Source organism: Microtus pennsylvanicus, chromosome 22 (genome assembly GCF_037038515.1).
Source record: "Microtus pennsylvanicus isolate mMicPen1 chromosome 22, mMicPen1.hap1, whole genome shotgun sequence".
Classification (NCBI taxonomy): domain Eukaryota; kingdom Metazoa; phylum Chordata; class Mammalia; order Rodentia; family Cricetidae; genus Microtus; species Microtus pennsylvanicus.
In genome coordinates this window covers 28,084,772-28,106,739 of record NC_134600.1, presented here as the reverse complement: position 1 = coordinate 28,106,739, position 21,968 = coordinate 28,084,772, and positions in this window count along the sequence as shown.

The window sequence follows — 21,968 nt, the reverse complement described above, 5'->3', positions numbered from 1 at the left end:
AGGAGCATGGTTTTCCTCTAGTTTTAACAAGAAAAGGAAATGGGATGAATTTTAGAAACATAATCACTATATTTGTGAATATATAATCACTAAAAAGAATCTTACATTTTTTTAAAGTCATGCACCCTATAACTTAACTTAAAAGTTGAGCCATCAGTTGATAAATATTACATTATCCAAGCAATTTTATTGTCTTTTTGTTGTCACAATCATATTGATAAAATCTCTCTAATATATTAAAAATTTCTACCATATAGAAAAATTTAAGAGAGATATTTAGTAATTTTAAAATATTATACACATAAAGGACAGATTGAAAGTATGAAACTTTTTTCTTCTAAGATATACTCTGATACTATATATAAAATAATGTTAGTAAGTACTATGATTCCACCTTCATAAATGCAGAAATCAGTTATCCATTCACGAGAACTGGAAAATGCATGAGATTTGATGAGTATATTTTTTTTCTGTGAGTTCTTTTTCCAATCCTATCTCCATAGTACCCCCATTAATAAAACTAAACAAACAAATAAACAAACCCGCCAGATATAGAAAACGTTATAACTGAGGAAATCCGGGCAGACACAGGACCCAGTGTCCTTGTTATTTGGATCCTTTTTGTTGCCTCTCTTCTCTTATCTTCTGAGCCCTCCATGGGGCGTGTAAACTCGTGAAGTGATGACCCAATTAGTCTCTGTACTCAAGGACTGCCTTAAACCAAGCTTATGATAAAAGCCCTCTATTAGCTTAATTCTATCTGCAATTTGTGTACATGACCCAAAACTCCTCCAAGTAAGTTGTGCTTTGCGTCCCATCCCATGAAAGGACTAGGGTGGGAGACACAACAGAGGCCCCTGGTTGGTGGAACTGAGAAGGGCTTGTGTGCCGCACCTGCCCACATGGTGCCCTGCTTAATCAACTGTGTCTCCATGGGGCATTGAAACGAGGGCTGGGAGATCACCAAGAGCTGTTTACACAACTGGAACCATTCCATCTCAACTCAACTGAAGCAAGGAACAGTGAAAGGGGTCTCTCCTCCAGTCATTCAACCAAAACAATATGAAGTGGACATCGTGAAATGTAAATCTCCAGGAACATTAAGGCATCAAGGAGAGAAGAACTTTTTTTTTTTTTAAAGATGTTCAATTAAGCAGTTGTTACTAGATTTATCTCTAGTGTTTGCCGTGCCATGCACTGCTTTCTCTGAGTGTTTTCAAGGAAGACAGATGATGGCATGCTGGTATGCTAGCCACAGGAAAGTATAATCTCACATGTAAATTATAAAAAAGTTAGTCTTCTTCGTTCACTGTATTTTTGTTGAGTAAATTCTTTATTGTCTTGGAGCCTTCTATAACCTTGGAAGCTTAAGCTTCCTAACACACAAAGTGCTTAAGCATGATTTCCTAAAATAGCAGGAATTTCAATCTGACAGTGTAATGTTTGCAATGCAAACTAAAATAGTTAAGATGATGGCAGTTGTTTTCCAGTGGTACTTCCAAATCTTATTTTTTATAATATTTTTCATTTAATTCTTTGTGATTGTTATTTTACATATAATAACCATTGTGGTTAATATTATTTTGAAAGCTGAGCTGTCAGTAACTGGTGGGTTTAGGTTCAAGGAATATAAATATCAAGGAAAAATATAACCTTGTGTACAAAAAACAAAGGCAACAACTATTACCTTAAACTCTGTGTTCACTGAAGTACATTTAAAATGGAATCGATAGTTAAATTTTCTGTGTCAGGAACAGTGCTGTTTTACACATTTAAATCTTAGAGTTTTATGAGACAAATGTCGGTGTTAATAATGTACAGTCTTTCACAATTTTTTTTCTGGTGGACAAGAATTTGAACTAAAACAGCAACAATAACCAGAACTGTTTCATTCCAAAAGTTTGAACTGAGAATGAGAGACTAATATTTTGGAATTCATTAATGAATCGCTGAACCATGATTCTACATTGCAAATTATAGAAATATTGGATTGATATTTAAACTTATAGAATAAATGTACTTAAGGTGAAAAAGTAAATTTCCAAATACCATCATATATAAGGTAGGCTGAAAAAAGGAATTATTAAAATACCAAACAGCTGATAAATGTGAAATGAAAATAAAAATATAAGGTCTTCTTGTTCTAAAAAGGGAATTATTTCTGAAAATAGACATTTTAATGGCTTTATTTTAAACTAGTTAGCTGATTTAAAGCATTTAAGCTAACAGTGTGCTGGTAGCTCAATCATTTTCTCACAATTTTAGACGTTGTTGGAATGGAAGTTAGTATATTGACTATCCCAACAACCACTTCAGGATGAATCACTCCTTCCATACACACCAACTTTTTGTTTTTTTAAAAAGCATATCAAGTTCAATTTGTGCTGCCCTTATAACTTAGGATGTGTGACTATCTACTGGAGTTTGATCCAGTAGATAGTCACACTAGCAGTGGGACTTCGTGTTCTCTCCCTACCACTAACAGGATCCATCACCTGACTCAATCTTGATTAGGTTTTGTGTACAATGTCCCAGTGCTATGAATTCACTTGTTTAATTGTCCTGGTGCATCTGGAAAGCATGGTTTTATGCCCCTGGTTGCTACAATCTTTCCATACCATTTTTCAGGATAATCCCTGAGTGATATAGATATCCCACTTAGAGTTTAACACTCTCTAGTCACACATTTCCTGGACCTTGCCCAGTTCTGGGTCTCCTTGCTTGTAAAAATAAACTTTTCTGATGATACTCCGTTCATTTAGCAGAGTAGGTCTTCCCCTATTACCTTACCTATTTATGTACAGGTTATTGTCCCTGATAATGGTGTCAAGTTTGGGTTCCATCTTGTACAGAGGACTTTAAAATACTATCATAAACTGATTGGTTATTTCATTAAAATTGCTGCTACTGTTGCACTAGTGGGCATATAATCTTACTATTATTTTATTTTTGTTAAATTTATTCATTTTATTTTAAGTGTGACTGTGTTCATCGTGTTCATGTTCAGTGCCACTAGAGGCTAGAAAAGGTTATTAGATCCTATGGAACTGGAGTTACAGATGGCTGGGAACCACTTGAGTGGTAGAAATGTCCTCTTCAAAACAAGTTCTCCAAACTGCTCAAACATCACTCAAGCTCAAATTGCGTACCTCACAAGGTCCGTCAGGGTTGCAATCTGAAGGATTCCCATCCGGATTAGTATGATGATCACTCTTTCTCTTTTGGTGACAAGTTTGGCACCGTGACAGCTAGCCATCATGAGATGAAGCTTCCAGGAGTGCAAGTTTGGATTCCAGTGCTCTATGTGTGACCTGAGTACGCAGTATCTTCAGTAGCATCTTACCACAAAGTTCTGAAGGGTGATGAAGCACAGAGGTGGTAACCTTACATGTGTGGAGATTGGAAGAGTCTTTGGGGCTTACTGTCCAACAACTCTGCAAGTGGTAAAGCATTGCGGGGCACTGGGATTTTTCTTTGTTATTCTGTGGGTATTGAAATCCATTAAAAAGATTTCATATGTGTATTTCCCATATCTTCTGCAATAGTCTTATTTTGTATGACTTTTTCAAAAGGTCTGCGGTACTTGTTATCATCCATCCCTACCATGTTCCCCCCTACCCTGCCCTCCCACTCCATTCCCAACCACATGTAAACATTTTTGTTCCATTATTCTCTTTTCCTCCTTTTTTACCACGTCTTTCTATGTCCCTTTCCTTGAAGTATCTCCAAAATCAACCCTTTTTAATTTTCTGGCCTGTGGGCATTGCAAATTAAGCACACATGTCTAAAGACACAAAGGTAAAATTCAGACATGAAAGCACAAGTGGGATTTGTAGGTTTGCATCTGAATTATTACACTTACAATCGTTTTTTTTCTATCTTCATTGACTTACATGAAAGTTTCACAATTTCATTTCATTTAACAGCTAAATAAAATTGCATTAGATAAATGTATCATTTACCTCTTGATAGACATGTAGATTATTTTAAGTCTCCCTGTAGTAGGTTATTGAATCTTTGGAGAATATGGCCAGGAGTAGCATAGCAGAATTTACAGTAGAAATATATTTTTACAAAACTGCCATACAGTGGCTGTATTGATCCACACCAGCAGTCAACAACATTTTCTATTTCCCTATATCTATGCCAGTGTTTATTGTAATTTTAATTTGAGTAAGATGAAATCTCAAGTTAACCTTTGTTTCTTTTCTTTTTTTAATTTAATTTTTTTTATTTTACATACCAACCCCAGTTCTCTCTCCCTTCCCTTCTCCCATCCCCACCTCTCCCTATCCTACCCCTTATTCACTCCTCACTGGGAGTAAGACCCCCCTTGGGTAGACAAAATGTCTGGCATACAAGTTCAGGTAGGACTAAGCCCATTCCACCTGTTTCAAGGCTGAGCAAGGTATCTCACCATAAGGAAAGAGCTCCAAAAAGCCAGCTCACATACCCAGGATAAGTCCTGGTCTCAAGCCAGTGCATCCCCCCAACAGTGGCATTACTGTCTCCCACATTCCAAGGGGCTAGTCCTGTCCCAAGCAGGTTCCACAGCTATTAGTCCAGAGTCCTTGAGATCCCAGTAGCTCAGGTCAGTTGTCTCTGTTGTTTTCCTCACCATCATCTTGACCCCTCTTGCTCATATGGTCCCTCCTTCCTCTCCTCAACTGAACGCTCAGAGAAGCTTTGGTGAGAATTTCCCCAATGGCATGCCTGGAAAGAAGTTCAACCTATTGATTTTGCAGCATGGTGTTAGGTGTTATCTACAAATTTTTCTGGCAATATTCACATCTGTGTATCTTAAACGCTATGCTTATTAGCGCGTCAGAAACACACACCAGGATTTTAAGCATCTGCAAAGGCTATCTGTAATATCTGTGCCATCTTGAGAAAAACCATGCACTTTCAACAGAGAAAAGGGATTTTCACTTGTTGTGTTAAACTTTTCACCTGAGCATTGATTACATTTTCTTTTATTCCTTTATACACAAACATAATTTTATCAAGATTCTTTTTAGTGACTAAATGACTAATATTTATTCTTTTGTGTTTAAATTACTTGTTCTGAAAAGTATGCTTTTTCTTCCCTTTTAAGCTCAAAAGAGGCCCCCTTAGGAAACAGTATGAAAGAGATTTTAGGAAATTTCAACATAACACAGATTACTGCTCAATTGTCAGCTGTTTTAGGGCGTATGGTAAGACCAAGACTCATTCTTACCCTCCTTTGCTAAGCATTTTAAATGACACATTTATATACAGTTGTCCAGTTAATATTAGTATAAGACATTACTGTTGTCATAAATAATAGAACTAACAAGGGTGTAGTGATGACTTTTCCTGGAATGTAATGTGTGGATAATTACTGGGAGAGCCACCCCTCTTGACCAATTAGAAGGCAGAAGTTAGTCCACAGGGACTCTTGAAAGCATGGCTAATTCTGCATGCCTTACGTATGTAATCATATCCTAGAGACTTGAGTTACATTCTGATAACCAAGTGTTTCTAAGGCAAAACATACTGACCATGGAAGAAGACAAGAGTTAAAAGGTCTCTCCATAGCTTTCTCATGGACGCACATGACAACATCTGGTGTCCTCCTCATCCAATTACAGCTGCTGACGTCACGCTCCAAAGGCTTTTTAACGTTTAGATTTATGATTTCACACTTGGAACAAATCGTTTGTTATTTAAAACAATAATAAATGTGGAGGCCATAAAATTGATTTTCATCTAATATAACCAAAGAAGCATGCTTCATATCATGATCTGACAGAATGGACTTACATAATTACCAAGGAAAAATTAAGTAAATGTGTCAGTAGGCACCATCTAAAACTCTGATGTTTCATGACATAATTTTAGAAAATGTTTCTGGTTCCTGTTTGAAAATGCAATTAAGTAATTATTTTTTGATTTAAATTGAACAAAATTATGACCCTAGCTTTCATTAGTAAATTAAAGGGAAAATCTAAGTCTAATATCAGGATAATTAATACACCAAAAATTATGCCATTGTGGTTTGGCTCTTGATGATTTCTATAATTGTTACAGTTCATTGTTTGATTTCAATATTCATGTTATGCCACTTACCATAAAAATAAGCCTATTGTCATATAGAATTTATTATGTACACAAATTAGCAAATTTCCAATGAAGTTCCCATTAATTTAAAGCATACTCAAAACAAGTTTAATTCTTGAGGAAACAAAGCAATATAATTCATGAGCATTTCTGAATAGTTTTTACATTGAAGAAAACAAATTGTTCTATTGCAAATATTTTGTATTTTCTTTTATGTTCAAAATGAGTAAGACTATATAAAAATGTTCGAAAACACAGGAATTATAATTATTAATCTTATGGTTATTTAGGACGGATCCCAATGTTTTTCTTTACCCCAGTTTCAATGTGAACACAATGTAATAGTTTAAGACAGTATTTTAAGGGCATCCGTTTATGGTTTCTGAAAACCTTTAAATGTCCTTTTATCCATAATGACCTGTTTACTATCCAAGGGTAACAAAATACAAAAGCAGTGAGATCCATTAAGAAAGTATTGAACCTACTGTGGTAGATTTCTATAACCCTAGAACTCAGAGGGTTGGGCAGGAGGGTTGCCATGAATCTGAGAACAGCATAAGCTACATAGAAAGAGTCTCTCTGAAAAGATTAGAACAAAAGTTTCAATTAAACCAAAATGATGCGTAAATATATTAACGATCTTGAGAATGGAAGCTACAAACAATTTAACACATAAAAGGCAGTTTGAGAGTTGCCGTGAGGGGTAGCTTTAGCTGATACCTTGCATACATGTAAGGAATACTCAAATAATATGTTTAAAGCATTGATTAGCACTTAAGACTGGTGATGTCTTTACAGGCTTGCAACTAAGACTTCTTTGATTTCTAGGGAGAAAAAAAAATGGAGATTTAGTGGGGTCTTAAGTACTGAAGTTCCATTTACAGACTGTCACAGATATTCACTTTCTTCTATGTTTAATATGTCTATCCTCATGTTTTTGTGTATTGGTGCATATGCGTGCATGAGTGTGTGTTTGTGTGTGTGCGTGCGTGCATGTTTGCGCATGAATGGCTGGATGGTCAGAGGACAACATAAATGTTGTTTCTCTGGTGTAGAGATGGCATTTCTCACTGATCTAACCTGATTATGTTAGATTGGCTAGTCAGAGAGCCCCAGTGATTTGCATATCTCTGTCTTCCCAGCACTGGGGTTACAAGTACTTTCTTTGATGCCCGGCCTTTGTTACATGAGGAAGGGACTGGGGGACTTCAAGTTTACACAGTGAGTACTTGAGCAGCTAAGCTACACTCCCAGCTCTGTTTCTTTCTCCTGGTGGTTCTTCCCGATCACGCCTCTGATTTCATCAGTGCCGAGGGCTGCTTTCTATGTTCGCCTTTGCTCTCAGCTCACTGGAAAAGTCCTTCTGTGATGAAGCTGTTCGGAGACGAGGAAAGCAGCATCCGCGGTGCGTGCCACCTTCAGTGTAGCCAGGACATCCTCAACTCCAGCCTCACCACCCCACTCTCTGACCCCAGACCATCGCCGTCTTCCCCACTCTGATCTTTAAATACTTCTACCTTGAAGAAATATCCATTCTTATTTCAAGTTGGTTTTATATCTAAGTGCAAAAGAATGTCCTTTAAGATTCTATTCAAGTCAGGCCATGGTGGAGCAGGCCTTTAATCGGGAGGCAGAGGCGGGCGGATCTTTGTGAGTTCGAGGTCAGCCTGTTCTACAGAGCGAGTTCCAGGACAGGCTCCAAAGCTACAGAGAAATCCTGTCAAAAACAAAAACAAAAACAAACAAACAAAAAAAAGCTTATGAAGAAGAAGATTAAGTGGCAGGTGGTTGAATGTAAAAGAATAGGCAGATGTGGAATTGTTTTCCCTCATTTGCTCACACTGTTAAACTCAGGGAGAGTGCATCAATTCCCTTTCCTGGCTTCAAACATCCAAGTGCGAGAAGTGAAAGCAAAGGCCTCTCTGGATTCCTAGGTAAGGTAGGAGCTAGGTAACAAAGCTGCAGATGGATGTCGAACGCCAGAAGAATATCTGTGGCTCACAAAAGCAGAGTCGTGACATCCTAGAAGGCACTGAATATTCCCACGTCATGTGGCAGGAAAGAAACACCAGTCCATTGGAGGAAAACAGTTACTAGTATTCTCTCCCTGTCCATACAGGTCATATCAACCAGGCAGCTCTCCCTCCTCAAAATACTGAGCGCCCATTCTTCTTTCCTGAAGATGGGCTACCAGCGGCCAAAAATATCTTCTAGGCTTGTTTGGCTGGTGTTTCATGAGATAATGTGGGATACTTTAACAATATTTTTAGTAAGACTTTGTAGTTTCCATGGCTCAACAATTCCGGACTTAGAGATTTTGATTTTCCTAGTTATCACTAAGTCTTTTAAGGGTAAAAAATGATAAGATCTATGGATGGGAATTGGTTAGGAGATCACTAAGGCCTCATTCCTAGTTAAATAATGTGTTATCACAGGCTGAACTTACAGACCACTCGTCCTTCTGTAGGTTTGCTGAATGAAAGTTGGAAATCTCTGATACAAAAGTCCTAGAAACCTAATTGTTCTATTCATTTATACATTACTTATTTAAAGTAGATGATTTTCATGTACTTTGGTAATTATTTAAAGCAAATTTTGGCCACAAGGAAAACTCAGACTTTATTCATTCATTTGTTTCACAAATCTTCAGCAACTTATAAATTAGGAGGTAATTTTAGTTTTACTTAGATAAATAAAAGATAACAAGGTATTTTAACGAATTAACAATGTATATTCATGAACATTGGCATTGAGTTTTTCTCCCAACTTTTGTACACTGTAAGAGCTGATAACATTTTTACCATCTGGTAACAGTTGGGGTTAGATGCAGAAATTGATATTTTTGTGTTCACCTCATCTGTTAGGACAGGGATCTGTCAGGGAGAAGCCTTTCTGAATGCATCCGATGACTTCTGGGCCAAGATTTATTTTTAAATGAAAAGCAAAAGAACTGGGGAACTTTCTTCTGAGAACAAGAGTGTTTTCCCTTAAGATTGTGTTACACGCAGACAGGTTCTCTGGTGCCTGAGGACTGCACAGCTGTGTGCATTTGTGTTCAAGATTAGGTTTATTGCGTTTCACTTGCCCCTTCTTTTATGGCTGCTCTTCTTCAGCTGTCTGCTCTCCCGTCTCACTTTCACTCTTAAACTCTTAAAAACACGTGGAAGGTGATTAAATGGCTGGAATGTCCTTGGTGTGAGGTTAGCAAGTCATACAGCAAAGCATGTGTTCTGCTAGATGTTGTAATTCGGGAAATTTGTCAAAAAATTGAAATTAGACATAGAATTGACAGTGATTCACTGTTTGAAAGTATTACAGGGATAATCAAGGAATAACAAGCCTATATTGGATGAGCATTCAAAAATGCAATGCTTATGGATTAATCATTTTTGAACCCAGGCTATTTCACCTCCCTCTCATCAGCTTTTCAGAAATCACTGTATGTAACAAAACGTTATGCCTCTGTACCATTCTTAAAATTTATCACCTCACATATGATTAAGTTGAATTAATTTTTTTACTTTCTCATTTATATATTTTCCCATTAAAATTACTATTGTAATATAGGTTTCTCACTAATAAAACGGCATTTCAGTGAGCTTTCACCTCTCTTTAAAATGAATGTAGTCACTTTGACATTGTCCCTTGCTGTTATTTCTACTTGACGTCATCTTTTATAAGTAATCAAAATTTAATTAACCCCTCATTCTCAAATAAATGAAATTGTCTCTGAAGCATGACTGTTTTGTGATCAATGTCATTTATTTCACAAAGAACTTGTCTGTTAACAGCCTTAATATATACACAGGTGATCTTTGTCTTGTTTTATTGTATCTTGTTTTATCTTATTTGGTTGTATTCTCCTAGAGGCCTCCTGTTTTATGAAGGGAAATGAAGAGGTAGTGGATGCGGGAGAGAGGCAGCTGCGAAGAGTGGAGGAAGAGGAAGCAGTGGTCACAATGTATTGAATAAGCAAAAAATCTATTTTCAACAAGAATAATAGAAATTTGTCTATCAGTATGGTTCACTTATCAAATATAATTTTCTCATTTTATGCATTTACTATTATAATCGCAAGTGTTAAAAATTTAATTAAGTATATATTTTTTCCCAGTAAGATCAAGGTATTCTCTGAGTCTGGAATTCACAGAGATGCAAGCCAGCACACTTTTAGCTATAATGACTTATATTTTCTTCTTGGCTTGACTGATATTTTAATGCCAAGGAATGAAGTTAGAGCTTGGTCAGGATCCAAAATCATCCACAAACTGATAGTTGCAGCTCTAGATTAAGGCTGCCTTGTGATGTGGGATTCCCTTCTGTGTGTTGTAAATACCATTGGTTAATAAAGAAACCATCTTAGGCCTATGATAGGGTAAAGTAGAGCTAGGTGGGGAAAACTAAACTGAATGCTGGAAGAAAGGAGGCAGAGTCAGAGAGAAGCGTTGAAATTTGTCTGGTAGATCACAACCTCGTCGTGATGCACAGATTGATGGAGATGGGTTAAATTAAAATGTACGAGTTAGCCAATATGAAGCTTGAGCTAATGGCCCAAGCAGTGATTTCAATAATACAGTTTTGGTGTCATGATTTCAGGTCTGAGCTGCTGGGCAGCCAGGAAACAAAAAAGTCATCTCCCCAAAACAGTCTTGTTGAATTCTGATAGCCTTATTATAGGAGGAGATGCTGTAATTTACTCTAAGACTGGGCTTGGATTTTCCTTTCTGTTTTGTTCAGGACTCTTGCCTATCACTCTTTCATAATAAACACATTTGACTGGGAAAATAAAATGAAGGCACATGGAAGAATTTTCATTGTTATTAAATGTTACTGTATTCCAAGCATGAGGATATTGTCTACTGTTATACTAAAGTTCCAAGAGCATTAAGTTTTGTAAATACACACAGGACTGTATATGCATTAAGTGCTGAACTGTGTTCATTTCAAAATTGCTCACTGAAGGCTTTCACTGAGCATCCCTCAAATGTACGTGCATTTAGAAATAGAGTCATTAACTAGGTATCAAATTAAGATGATTAACTCCATTCAACTTTGTAACAAGAGGGCCTGGCTTGTTGGGGTTTCTGTCCTGCCCAGTTCCCACAGCTGGTAAATCCCAAAGAAATTACACAGAAATCTATATTAATGATAAAACTGATTGGCCCATTAGCTCAGGCTTCGTATTAGTTCTTATAACTTATGTTAACCAATTATTCTTATCTATGTTAGCCACATGGCTCAGTACCTTCTTTTAAAAAATATTTATTTATTTGTTATGTATACAATATTCTATTTGTGTGTATCCCTGCAGGCCAGAAGAGGGCACCAGACCTTATTACAGATGGCTATGAGCCACCATGTGGTTGCTGGGAATTGAACTCAGGACCTTTGGAAGAGCAGGCAATGCTCTTAACCACTGAGCCATCTCTCCAGCCCCAGCTCAGTATCTCTTTCCGCAGGGCAGATCACATCTTGCTTCTTCCGTGGTCTGGGCAGGAGTGTGGAAAGAGCTTCCTGCTTCTCAGAATACTCCTGTTCTCATTGCCCCACCTCTATTTCCTGTCTGGTTTTCCCACTTATACTTCCTGCCTGGCTATCAACCAATCAGCGTTTATTTAAAATATAATTGATAGAATATAGATGATTGTCCCACACCATTTTGTAATCCTATTTTATAAACCTAAATTATTAATAGAATTTCCTTTTTGTATTTTTTTTCAGGAGCAATTTGTAATTCCCAACAAGGCAATTTTCTTTAAGTCTTCAAATATTCTTTCTAAAGTATCTACATTTGAATCAGATAGCAAACTGTCATACATGAATGGTAAACTATAGTTTCAGGAAATTGCATATGTATCATTTCCAATGGCTGACTTATAAAATATTGGCACAGGGTGGGGCTATTTAATATTCCCAATGGGAGAATCTGCCATTGATATCTTTTAGCAGGGTGAGAATTTTTGTAAGTAGGCACTGTGAAGGCAAATTGTTCTGTCTTTTTGTTGTAAAAATATAGCAACAAACCAATCTTTTAAATAAGTAACTACAAGAGGCCGTCCTTTAGGAAATAAAACAGGCAAAGGAATACGAATCCATAGAGATTCCATTGGCTAAATTACCTTACTAGCAACTCTTAAATCTGTTACCATTCTCTGTTTTCTAGATTTATTTTTAACAACAAATACAGTAGAATTCCAAGGGCTGGTTGATTCTTCAGTATCCTGAGCATCTAGCTGCTCCAGTATGAGCTGTTCTAAGGCCTGTAGTATCTCTAGTGTCAAAGGCCATTTCTTATTCTATACAGATTTGTATGTCAGCCATTTTAAAACTAGGGCTGTTGGAGCTTTTAAAATATCAGCAACTGTTGTGTCCTGTTCTTGTACAACCTGAATAGTCAGTGACTGTTCTTTATAAAACCTTCTAAATTTTTTTTCCTGAAACATATACTAATTTATGGTTCATTTCTAAGATTGGGGAAATCTTAATCTGAGAATTTTACTGCTGTAACAAATCACATCCCAATAAATTCATTGCTATATTAGCCACATATGGTTTTAATATTCCCCTCTGTCCTTATATTAAACCCTATACATTAAACCCATCTCATGATCTGCCTTACCTGCGATAAGTTCCAATCCATAAAAATTGAACATTTATATCCTGAAGAGGCCAATTTAGATGTCAAGATTCTGATGAAATTATTGTTGCATCCACACCTGTGTCTACCAGACCTTCAATAACAATGTTTATGATGCAAATTCATGAGCAAGACATTTGCTGGGGGATGTTTAGTCACCAGCAAAATCTGGGGCTCATACCAGATCTGCACATGGGACTGCAGCCTCACCCAGCTAGGTCAGTCAGTAGAACATGGGACTCTTAATCCCAGAGCCATTGGTTTGAGTCACATCTTGGATGCCAATTATAACATGAATAATAAAACTTCAGAGGTAGATATAGGAGTTCAACCTGAACACCAGAAAAAGCAAAACAGTCAAGCCACTAGAGAAGTCTTACCTCTACCAAGGCTGGGTGACCACAGACTAAGCAGACTAAGCAAACAGAGCCTCTCTCTCCTCTAATGCTGGGATTAAAGTTGTATGATTTCCTAGTACTGGGATTAAAGGTGTGAGGCACCACCATGGATTTGGTTTTGCATTGATCTTGTGTAACCCAGCATGGCTGTGAACTCACAGAGTTCCACCTCCTCTGTCTTGCAAATCTTGGGATTAAAGATGTATGCCACCACTGCCTTACCTCTAGTAGCTTAACTTTGTCCTTCTCATATTCAGGCAAGCTTTATTTATTAAAACATAAATAAATTATTGCTTCAAAGAACACCTACACAATTCATTGAGCATGGAAATGTTGAACTATGCCTATCTAGAGCCTTCATTTCTACTGACTAGTTCTCATAGCATTTGAAGGCACTCGGCAGTGTGCCAAAGAAGACAGGTAAACACTAAACAAGCTCAAAACCTTCATTCTACAATGGTGACCTACTTGCAAGATATGCTGGTGCAATATTTGCACAAGGTTGTGTGAGTAGCCAACTAATACCTGATTTGGTTAAAGGTATCACACCATGAGACAGATCCTACACTGGATGTTGCTTAGGTGGCCAAGAACCTGAAACTGGATCACTCAGGATCTATTAGAAAATCTTAAAAAAAGGTTCTGCTAAAGAAATGTAGCAATCAAATGACATCTAAGAACATTTGCTATACTTATAGTTTAATGACTTGCATAGCAGAAGTTTCCTTCTGTAGGAGATGCAGCAACAAATACAGAAAACCACAGTCAGAAATTATGCAGTGAGTGAGAGAATGTGAAACACATAGCCCAAATTGGGATGTCTTCATCAAATCTCTCTTCTTGGGGCTAAGGGAATGTTATGGAAAGGGAAGCAGAAAGATTCTAAGAGGCAGAGGGTATGGAGAACACCAAAGAATCAAGGCTGTGTAGACAAAATTGCACCGATGAACACACAGATTCACTGAAATTGAAGCACCATGGACATGCAGTGCAGAAGTCTGCACCAGATGGGGTCCTAGAGCTGAAAGGAGATGTGAACACATGCCCTTTTCTCTAACCCATGTAGCGATACTTCATTTGCATTTTAATAAATAAAGCTTGCCTGAAGATCAGAGAGTAAACAGCCCCACTGATTAGTCTTATAGATTGGGCAGTAATGACTTGCACCTTTAGCCCTAGTAGACACACTAGTTTCCCATGGAAACCTGGCAGTTGCGGTGCATGCCTCTAATCCAAGCCCTAGAGAAGAATATAAAACAGAAGGAGACAGTTTTCACACACTCTCATTCTGAGGATTCTAGGAGGCATAACGTCATTTAGTGTAGTGGTATTTCATTTACATTTTAATAAAGAAAGCTTGCCTGAGGATAAGAAGTTAAAACAGCCCCACTGGTCAGGCAGTGTTAACACATACCTTCAATCCCAGTAGCCTCACAGTTGCCATAGAAACCACGTAATGCATGCTTTTAATCCAAGTGCTGCACTCCTTTAGTTGCAGTGCTAGAGAGGATTATAAAACGGGAGGGGGCAGCTCTGTTTCAGTCTCATTCTGAGATTCCTGGAGTCAGAATCGCCATTTTGGACTGAGATGGAGGTAAGAGCCAGTGGCTGGCTGTTTTGCTTTTTTGACCTTCAGCTTGAACCCCAATTTCTCTCTCTCTCTCTCTCTCTCTCTCTCTCTCTCTCTCTCTCTCTCTGAGTTTTTATTAATCATGCTTCAATTTTGGACTGAGGTAGAGGTAAGAACAAGGGGCTCTATCTTGCTTTACTGACCTCCAAGTTAAATCCCAATATCTGTGTTTATTAACCGTGCTACAAACACAGACACTAGCTCCAATAAATGAAACCACTTGAAACTGCAAAAAAAAAAAACAAAGTTTTCTCCAAGGGAGTCTCACTGGGCAAGAGACTACCCGTTCTTAACTGTAGGTTCCACATCCAGCAGAAGACAGTCTACACAAAACTAAGTCAATGGCATTTTCTAATTCTCTTATCTGGTAATGTTGAGCATTTTTAACCTTAAAGGTTCTTTGCCTATAAATAATTTTTTACTCATGTAAAAATTGAAATAAAATGTCATAATTTCCCCTCCCTTTATCCCTCCAGTCACTTCCACATACTGACCCTCATATCCCTCCCATATCCCCCTCCACTTTCAAGCTGACAGCACTTGTTCTTTGATTATTATTGTTGCATAATATATATGTATGTGTGTATGTTTTTTCACACACATATACATGTATGTAATGAACACACACATATATATGCAATGGGCTTTGGAGTGGGCTGACAGTACCAGGTGTAAAGTTTATCCTGTGTGGTGGGACTCAAATCCAAACAGAAAGGGTTTGGTTACTTCCTTATCAGTCATGCCACTATTGCACAAGTTGGCACACTTAGCATGGGAGGTTAGTTTCATACTCTCTATGAATAAACACTGGGTCAGATCACCGATAGCATTTAGAAGGTGTTTGATATGTTCATCTAACAACTATGAGTAGTTTCACTCTGTGGGTCTAAGAGTTCCCCAACTATGGGTTCTTGGGGAGAGTTCCATTGTCACGTATTATTTTCCTCCCACAGACTAGACCTTAAGTCTAATCAGAAATCAGTTGGTAGACTCCATAACAATAACTTCTATTGCGCTCATTAGCATATCTCCCCAGGCTAGTCATTACTATAGTTCATAGTGTTTGTAGTTAGATAAACTTACTGATTTTCCTCTCCTGTATCCTGCTACCTTTTTCTGATACTATAAAAGCTTGCAATCAGGGAGAAGCTCTCAGCTTAGTATTTGTTTGATTTCTAGGTGACCCATGATCAAAGTGTGTGATGTCTTCCATATGAGGAGAACCTCCCCTCTCCATACCAAACCCACCACACACACCACACACACACAAAAAGAAAACAAACATCTCAATTATAAAATGGGCTATGGAACTGAACAGAGATTTCTCAAAAGAAATACAAGTGGCTAAGATTTTTTATTAAAGTGTTCAACATTTTAGTCATCAGGGCAATTTAAATGGACACTCCTTAGAGATTCCTCCATATCCTAGTTAAAATGGCTAAGATTGAAATGAAAGAAAACTAATGCAGCTATTAATGAGGGAACAGGGAAAATTAATTCGCTACAGGTGGGAGTGAAAACTGGTGAGGTCATTATAAAAATCAAAGTTTCTTTAAAAAGGAAATAAATGTACCAATTGATCTACCTCTCTTGAGCATATACCCAAAAGAATATATGTTCCTTTACATGTAGACTTTCTCAGTCTTGTTCACTGATGCTCTCTTCCCAATGGCTAGGACAAAGAAATAGCTTAGATGTCCATCAACCCATAAATGGATAATAAAAATATGGTACTATATAATAGTGTTTAGCTCTAAAATTAACTGTGAAATTTTCAGGTAAGTGGATGTAAATGGAAGAAACTATGTTTTAAGGTATCCCAAACCTATAAAGGCAAAAGCAACATGTTCTCTTCATACGCGCATTCTACTTTCAATCCTAAATTCTGTGTGTTTAATCTGGAGTACAAGCAGAAGTAAAAAAAAATATAGGCAAAAAAAATCTAGAAAGAGCTAAGTGTTAATTGTGGGAGGGAGAGAGAAATCATAGAAACCAGATGGTAAAAAGAGGAAAGGGGTAATAATGGAGTAAGGAGGAGTTACGTGTGAAAAGAGGGAAGATGGAGAGGGGTTGGAGAGATAGCTAAGACTAAGGCTTTCTGAAGCTTTATATGGAAGTCTACTATTTTTGAAGCTTGGGTTATGTTCACTTCCAAGAAGCCATTGATTTTCAAACTGAAAGCCCAATTTAGGGTATAGGATACTTCCTTAGGAGGTTTCCTCAGTGAGGATCCAGAGACTCCCAAACAATGCAAAGTATTGCCAATTCTCTAGGTTGCCCATTATAAACATATTTTAAATATTATTTGTTATGTAATTTAAATATTTTTAGAAATTTTATTTACTGTACAATTTAAGAAATTGAAATACAACACACACACACAAACAGAAAAAGAGAAAGAGAGAAAGGGAAGGAGGGAGGAGAGGAATAGATATATATTACGGGACTGGGAAGGTGACTCAGCAGTTAAAATCATTTTTTGCTCTTGAAGAATACCAGATTTCAGTTTTCAGTGTTCACACATTGGTTCACAACCACTCATACATCCAGCTCCATAGTACCCGATGCCTTCATGTAACCTGAGATGCTACGAGGGATACATGATCACATATACACATGCAGTTAAGGTACCCACATACATAAAACAAAGAATAAATATAAGTACTTCCAAAAAAAGAACTCTTTAAAAATAATACCAATTATATATTGAGATTCTCAGGCATTTAAATCATATGAAGCTGGATTTAGTATTTATAGTTAATTTTTAATGGTGAATGAACTAAGGATCCCTAAAGATGAACTACAAAGACTTAGATATAAAATATAGCACCAAATATTTCAAAGCCACGCAGTCTGTTTTAGCAGTGTGATGATGAGTCACAGTGTGCAGAGCATGACGCTCACTTGTATAATATATATATATATGTCAGGACTTTAAAGGATTTGTAGATTTCTGCAAGAATCATCACAATCACATTCCAAACAAGCAGATCCTTCACTCTGCCCTCACCCTTTATCTTGCTTCTTACACTGAAGCCAAAAATCATCCAGTACATTTTGGGCCTCTCAACACTCCCCTTTCCTTTATATTTTATGTAAGTAGAATGATACAGTATGTAATAATGTTTTGAAATTGTCTTCTTATGGTCGGTATGATTCCAAGATAATCCTATTAAAATTCATTCTTTCCTTGTAGTATCTCACTGTACTATCATGGCATGCTGTGCTTACCCATGCATTTCCTAATCAGGCTGTGGATTGTTTCCATGACTTAGGTATTTCAAATTATACTATTATGAGCATTCATGCTCACATCTGTGTGAACATGTTTTGATTGACTTTGATAAAGAGCTTGTGGAATTTTGCTTAGTCAGCTATTTCATTCTGTGTTCAAGTTTTAAAGGTACTTCTAAACTGTTTCTGAAAGTGCCTGTAGAGGAAGGGCTTCTAGACACAAACACAGGATTCAATTGGAGCTTTTCGGTAGATGCACTTTTTTTTAGCCAAGTTATATTTGCTGACCACAGAGGCTTGGCTTCTTTAGAAAACTTCTTCCTGGTTCATGCTGGTGGCATGAATACCTCCGGCTCTTTCAGGAGGCTCTGCTACAGAATAATTAAATGGAATATGTGAGCGGAGTGCTACAAGTTGCTTAATGGTGACATAAAGCTGCTGTTTCTGTAGTGCTGGGCATGGTGAGCAGGTGGCATGCCTGACAGAGGTGGTGAACATACCTCTGCCATGTTGGATCAACTGCAGCCCACATGTAAAGTCACTAGTTAGTCCTAGTCTGCTTAACATTAAAAAAAAACTCTCCTGCTCAGAAAAAAAACTACAGATGCACAGTAAAACAGATTCAGACAAAAAAAAAGCCTCTGAATGAGTCACAGTGTTGGATAAATTTGTATGGACTTAGGAGAGAGAAAAGAAAAAGTACAAACAGTTATAGGTTAAAAGGAGTAAAGATAATGAAATAAATATTAAAAAGTAATAGAATAAAAATAACATAAGCCATGTAAAGATGGAATATACACAGAGAGACTAGATTATATGTGTTACTGTGTTTTCTTTGGATTTTTTTAACTGTTAATGGGTTAACTACTGAAAAACATTTGACTTTGGGGGCTGCTAAGCAAAGCCACCATATATATTTTAAAGGTATCTTGACTTCAAAGTTTGAGTATAAGGCTATATTACTTTGGAAAGAGGTTCTGCTTTTGTTTCCACAGAAGATGAGAACCTGTGGATTTTTTCTAGGCTAATGTGGTTTGATGGAGCAGGACCCACAAAAGGTCTCCATGAGCCCTAAAAATACTTTGCCCAACCAACAGCAGGGAATAGTTTGGAGAAAACAATGCCTGAATCCCCAAAGTGATTATAAATATTTTCATTTAAAGTGGGTTGATTTTAAGTGGTTAATGGTCATAGACAATCTCTTTCTAAAAAAAAAATTAGGGGTAGATATAATACAGAAATAAATACTTTACATTGGTATGAGCTTTGGTTTATTGATACAAACTTAAGATCATTTTTGTTTAGGGGGAAACTTCACCACAGGCCCTGGCATCCATATATCCAAAGAGTCTGGAATGTTCAGGTGTAAGGTCCACCCCAGCCCCATCCTCCATCTCTATCTAAACCCTACTGCATGTAAGAAAGTGTCAAATTATAACCCCTCCCCCAGAGATGCTCAAGATTATTCCCAAAGGGTATTTAAACTGCCCTCCAGAAAACAGATATATGTTTTTTTCAGTCTTTCTTTCCTGTCTTCTCTCTAGAAGGCTGGAAAATCATCTGGGAGAGTTTTATTCATTAAACCTGGACTTTTTCTAATTCAGTTTGCTTTGCTATGATTTGGACTGTTGCATTGGCAGAGAGGCTTATTGGGGTACAGGAACTTTCCATCAAATATATTTCTACTCTTGTTTAAGGTATTAGTTTTATATAGCTCATTAAAATGCAATGTTTAATTAAAATTACAGATTAATAGGCATTTATAATAATCAAACTTGTACTCTTGTTAGGTAGGTTTTCTAGATATACAGAGGTATGTTTCAGTTAGATAGAAAGTCTTCAACACTTAAACGACATACAGAGTATGACATTTAAAATGGTTTAAGAACTTAGAATTTTCTTGACAGTGAGATGTGTCTGCTTCTGGCAGCACCAGTTACTTCAGAGAGATTGATGGGCTTGGAAGGAACTCATTATGGGTAAGAAATGATTCTTGCCTGGACTGTTTGACAGTATGCTGAGTAAATTGGACATACAGGACCCACATAAAAATGACTGCTGAACCTACCGAAAGAAGGTGAGACAGTCCTTCAGGGTTCAGAAAAGGGGGGATAATGTGGGATTCCCCTCTGTATCCTATAAATATGTCTTATAACTATTGGCTGATAAAGAAACAGCTTTGGCCTATGTCAGGGCAGAATATAGCTAAATGGGAAAAAAACTGAATGCAGGGAGAAAGAAGGGAGAGTCAGGCAGGTGTCATGTAGCCACCCAAGAAACAAGATGTGAGGTAACAAACCACAAGCCTTGTGGTAATATATAAAAGTAATAGAGATGGGTTAATTAAGATGTAAGAGCTAGCTAGAATATGCCTGAGCTATTTACCAAACGGTGTTGTATTAATATTGTTTCTGTGTGATTATTCAGGTCCACCCCAATGGATGGAGTTCAAATGTCTCATATTCTCAACAATCTCACAATTGCTATAAGTTCTCTAGTGTACATATGTGTATTATTCTGGCTTTAAATATATATTAAATACATGCCTTAATATATATCAATACATGTCTAATTGCATGCATTTTATTTGTTCACTTCTTTGTTTTACTACACTGAAACACTTATTTTCATATATAGTGAAAAGGCCTCATTTTTCAGATACTTTGTTCCAGTCAATGGTATTTCCTTACATCTTTTGTTGTTTGGGATGGATTTTTCTGTGTGTAACAGGCCAAGCAGTTCTGGAACTACCTCCATAGACCAGGCTGACTGTGAACTCACCAAGATCCACCTGCCCCTGCCTCCTGACTACTGGAATTAAATGCAGGCACCACCGCCTCCTGGCATTTTCTTACATCTGAAACGTATACAGAACCCAAGTTTTGACTTCCAGTTCTGAAAGGAGGTCTAATAAGCCTGCATCCCTTCTTCCTTTTCATATTGTTTTGATTATTTTAGTATGTTTTCACTTCCAGCTGATCTGTGATATCATCTGAGTTTTTCACCACTTTCAGTCTTTAGATTTCAGATGAGATAATCAATATTAATCACATTCATGGCTTTTAATATTTTCTTTTTCTTCTTTATGTCATATCTGCTATTAAGTACATTAAGAAAATAATGTTTCTAGGACATTTCAGTGCTATAATTTCCATTTTTAAAAATTATCTGGATGTTATGAGATTTGTTCTTGACTTATTGTTACCACAGATTTCTTTAATATTTTGCATATCACTGAGCCTTACCTATAATAATTGTGTTGAAATTTTTATCTGTTGAGTCCATGATCTAGGGTACACAATCAGAGGACAATTTTGTGAAGCTGCTTCTTTCGTTCAGCCTTTCAGTGTGCTCCAGGAACTGAACTCAGATCATAAGACTTGGAAGCAACCATCTTTCCTGCAGTAACACTGCCAGCTTCGTGGCATTTCACCCCCTTCCTCCCCATGCCAACTCTCTTTCTTTCTAACAAAAATAAATGCAATATTTCCTTAATTCTTTATATGACTCATAGATTTCCTGGGAAAATTTGCCATTTTAAACAACATTAATAACAACTCTGAATTCTTCTTATCCTATCTGAAGGTGGCGATTATCATCATTTTGTTTGTTAATATGGTGGTTTTGTGCTTCAGATGCTCATTTTGGCCAAATCTGATTCCACTGTGGTGTATAGCCACCAATGTTTCTACTGAGTTAACTTTTGGTTTTTAAATCTGGATCTCCAGAATGTTTTCCTCTGTGTACAGAGTTGGGTTGCTGGCTGATGATTTAAAAAAATATTGTGTTCAAACATCTGAAGCAAATAAGGCTCTTTACTCTATGTGGATAAAAGAATATGTTCAAATTCAGGTTCTCTGTGTTGGTCCTGCATGCTCCAATGGAATCTTCGATGACTTTTCTGCACATATATGCAGCTTCAAGGTTAGCCAAGAGAGCTTAACTAACTGGCTTGAGTCCTTAGGTCTCCGCTTTGCATTTATGCACA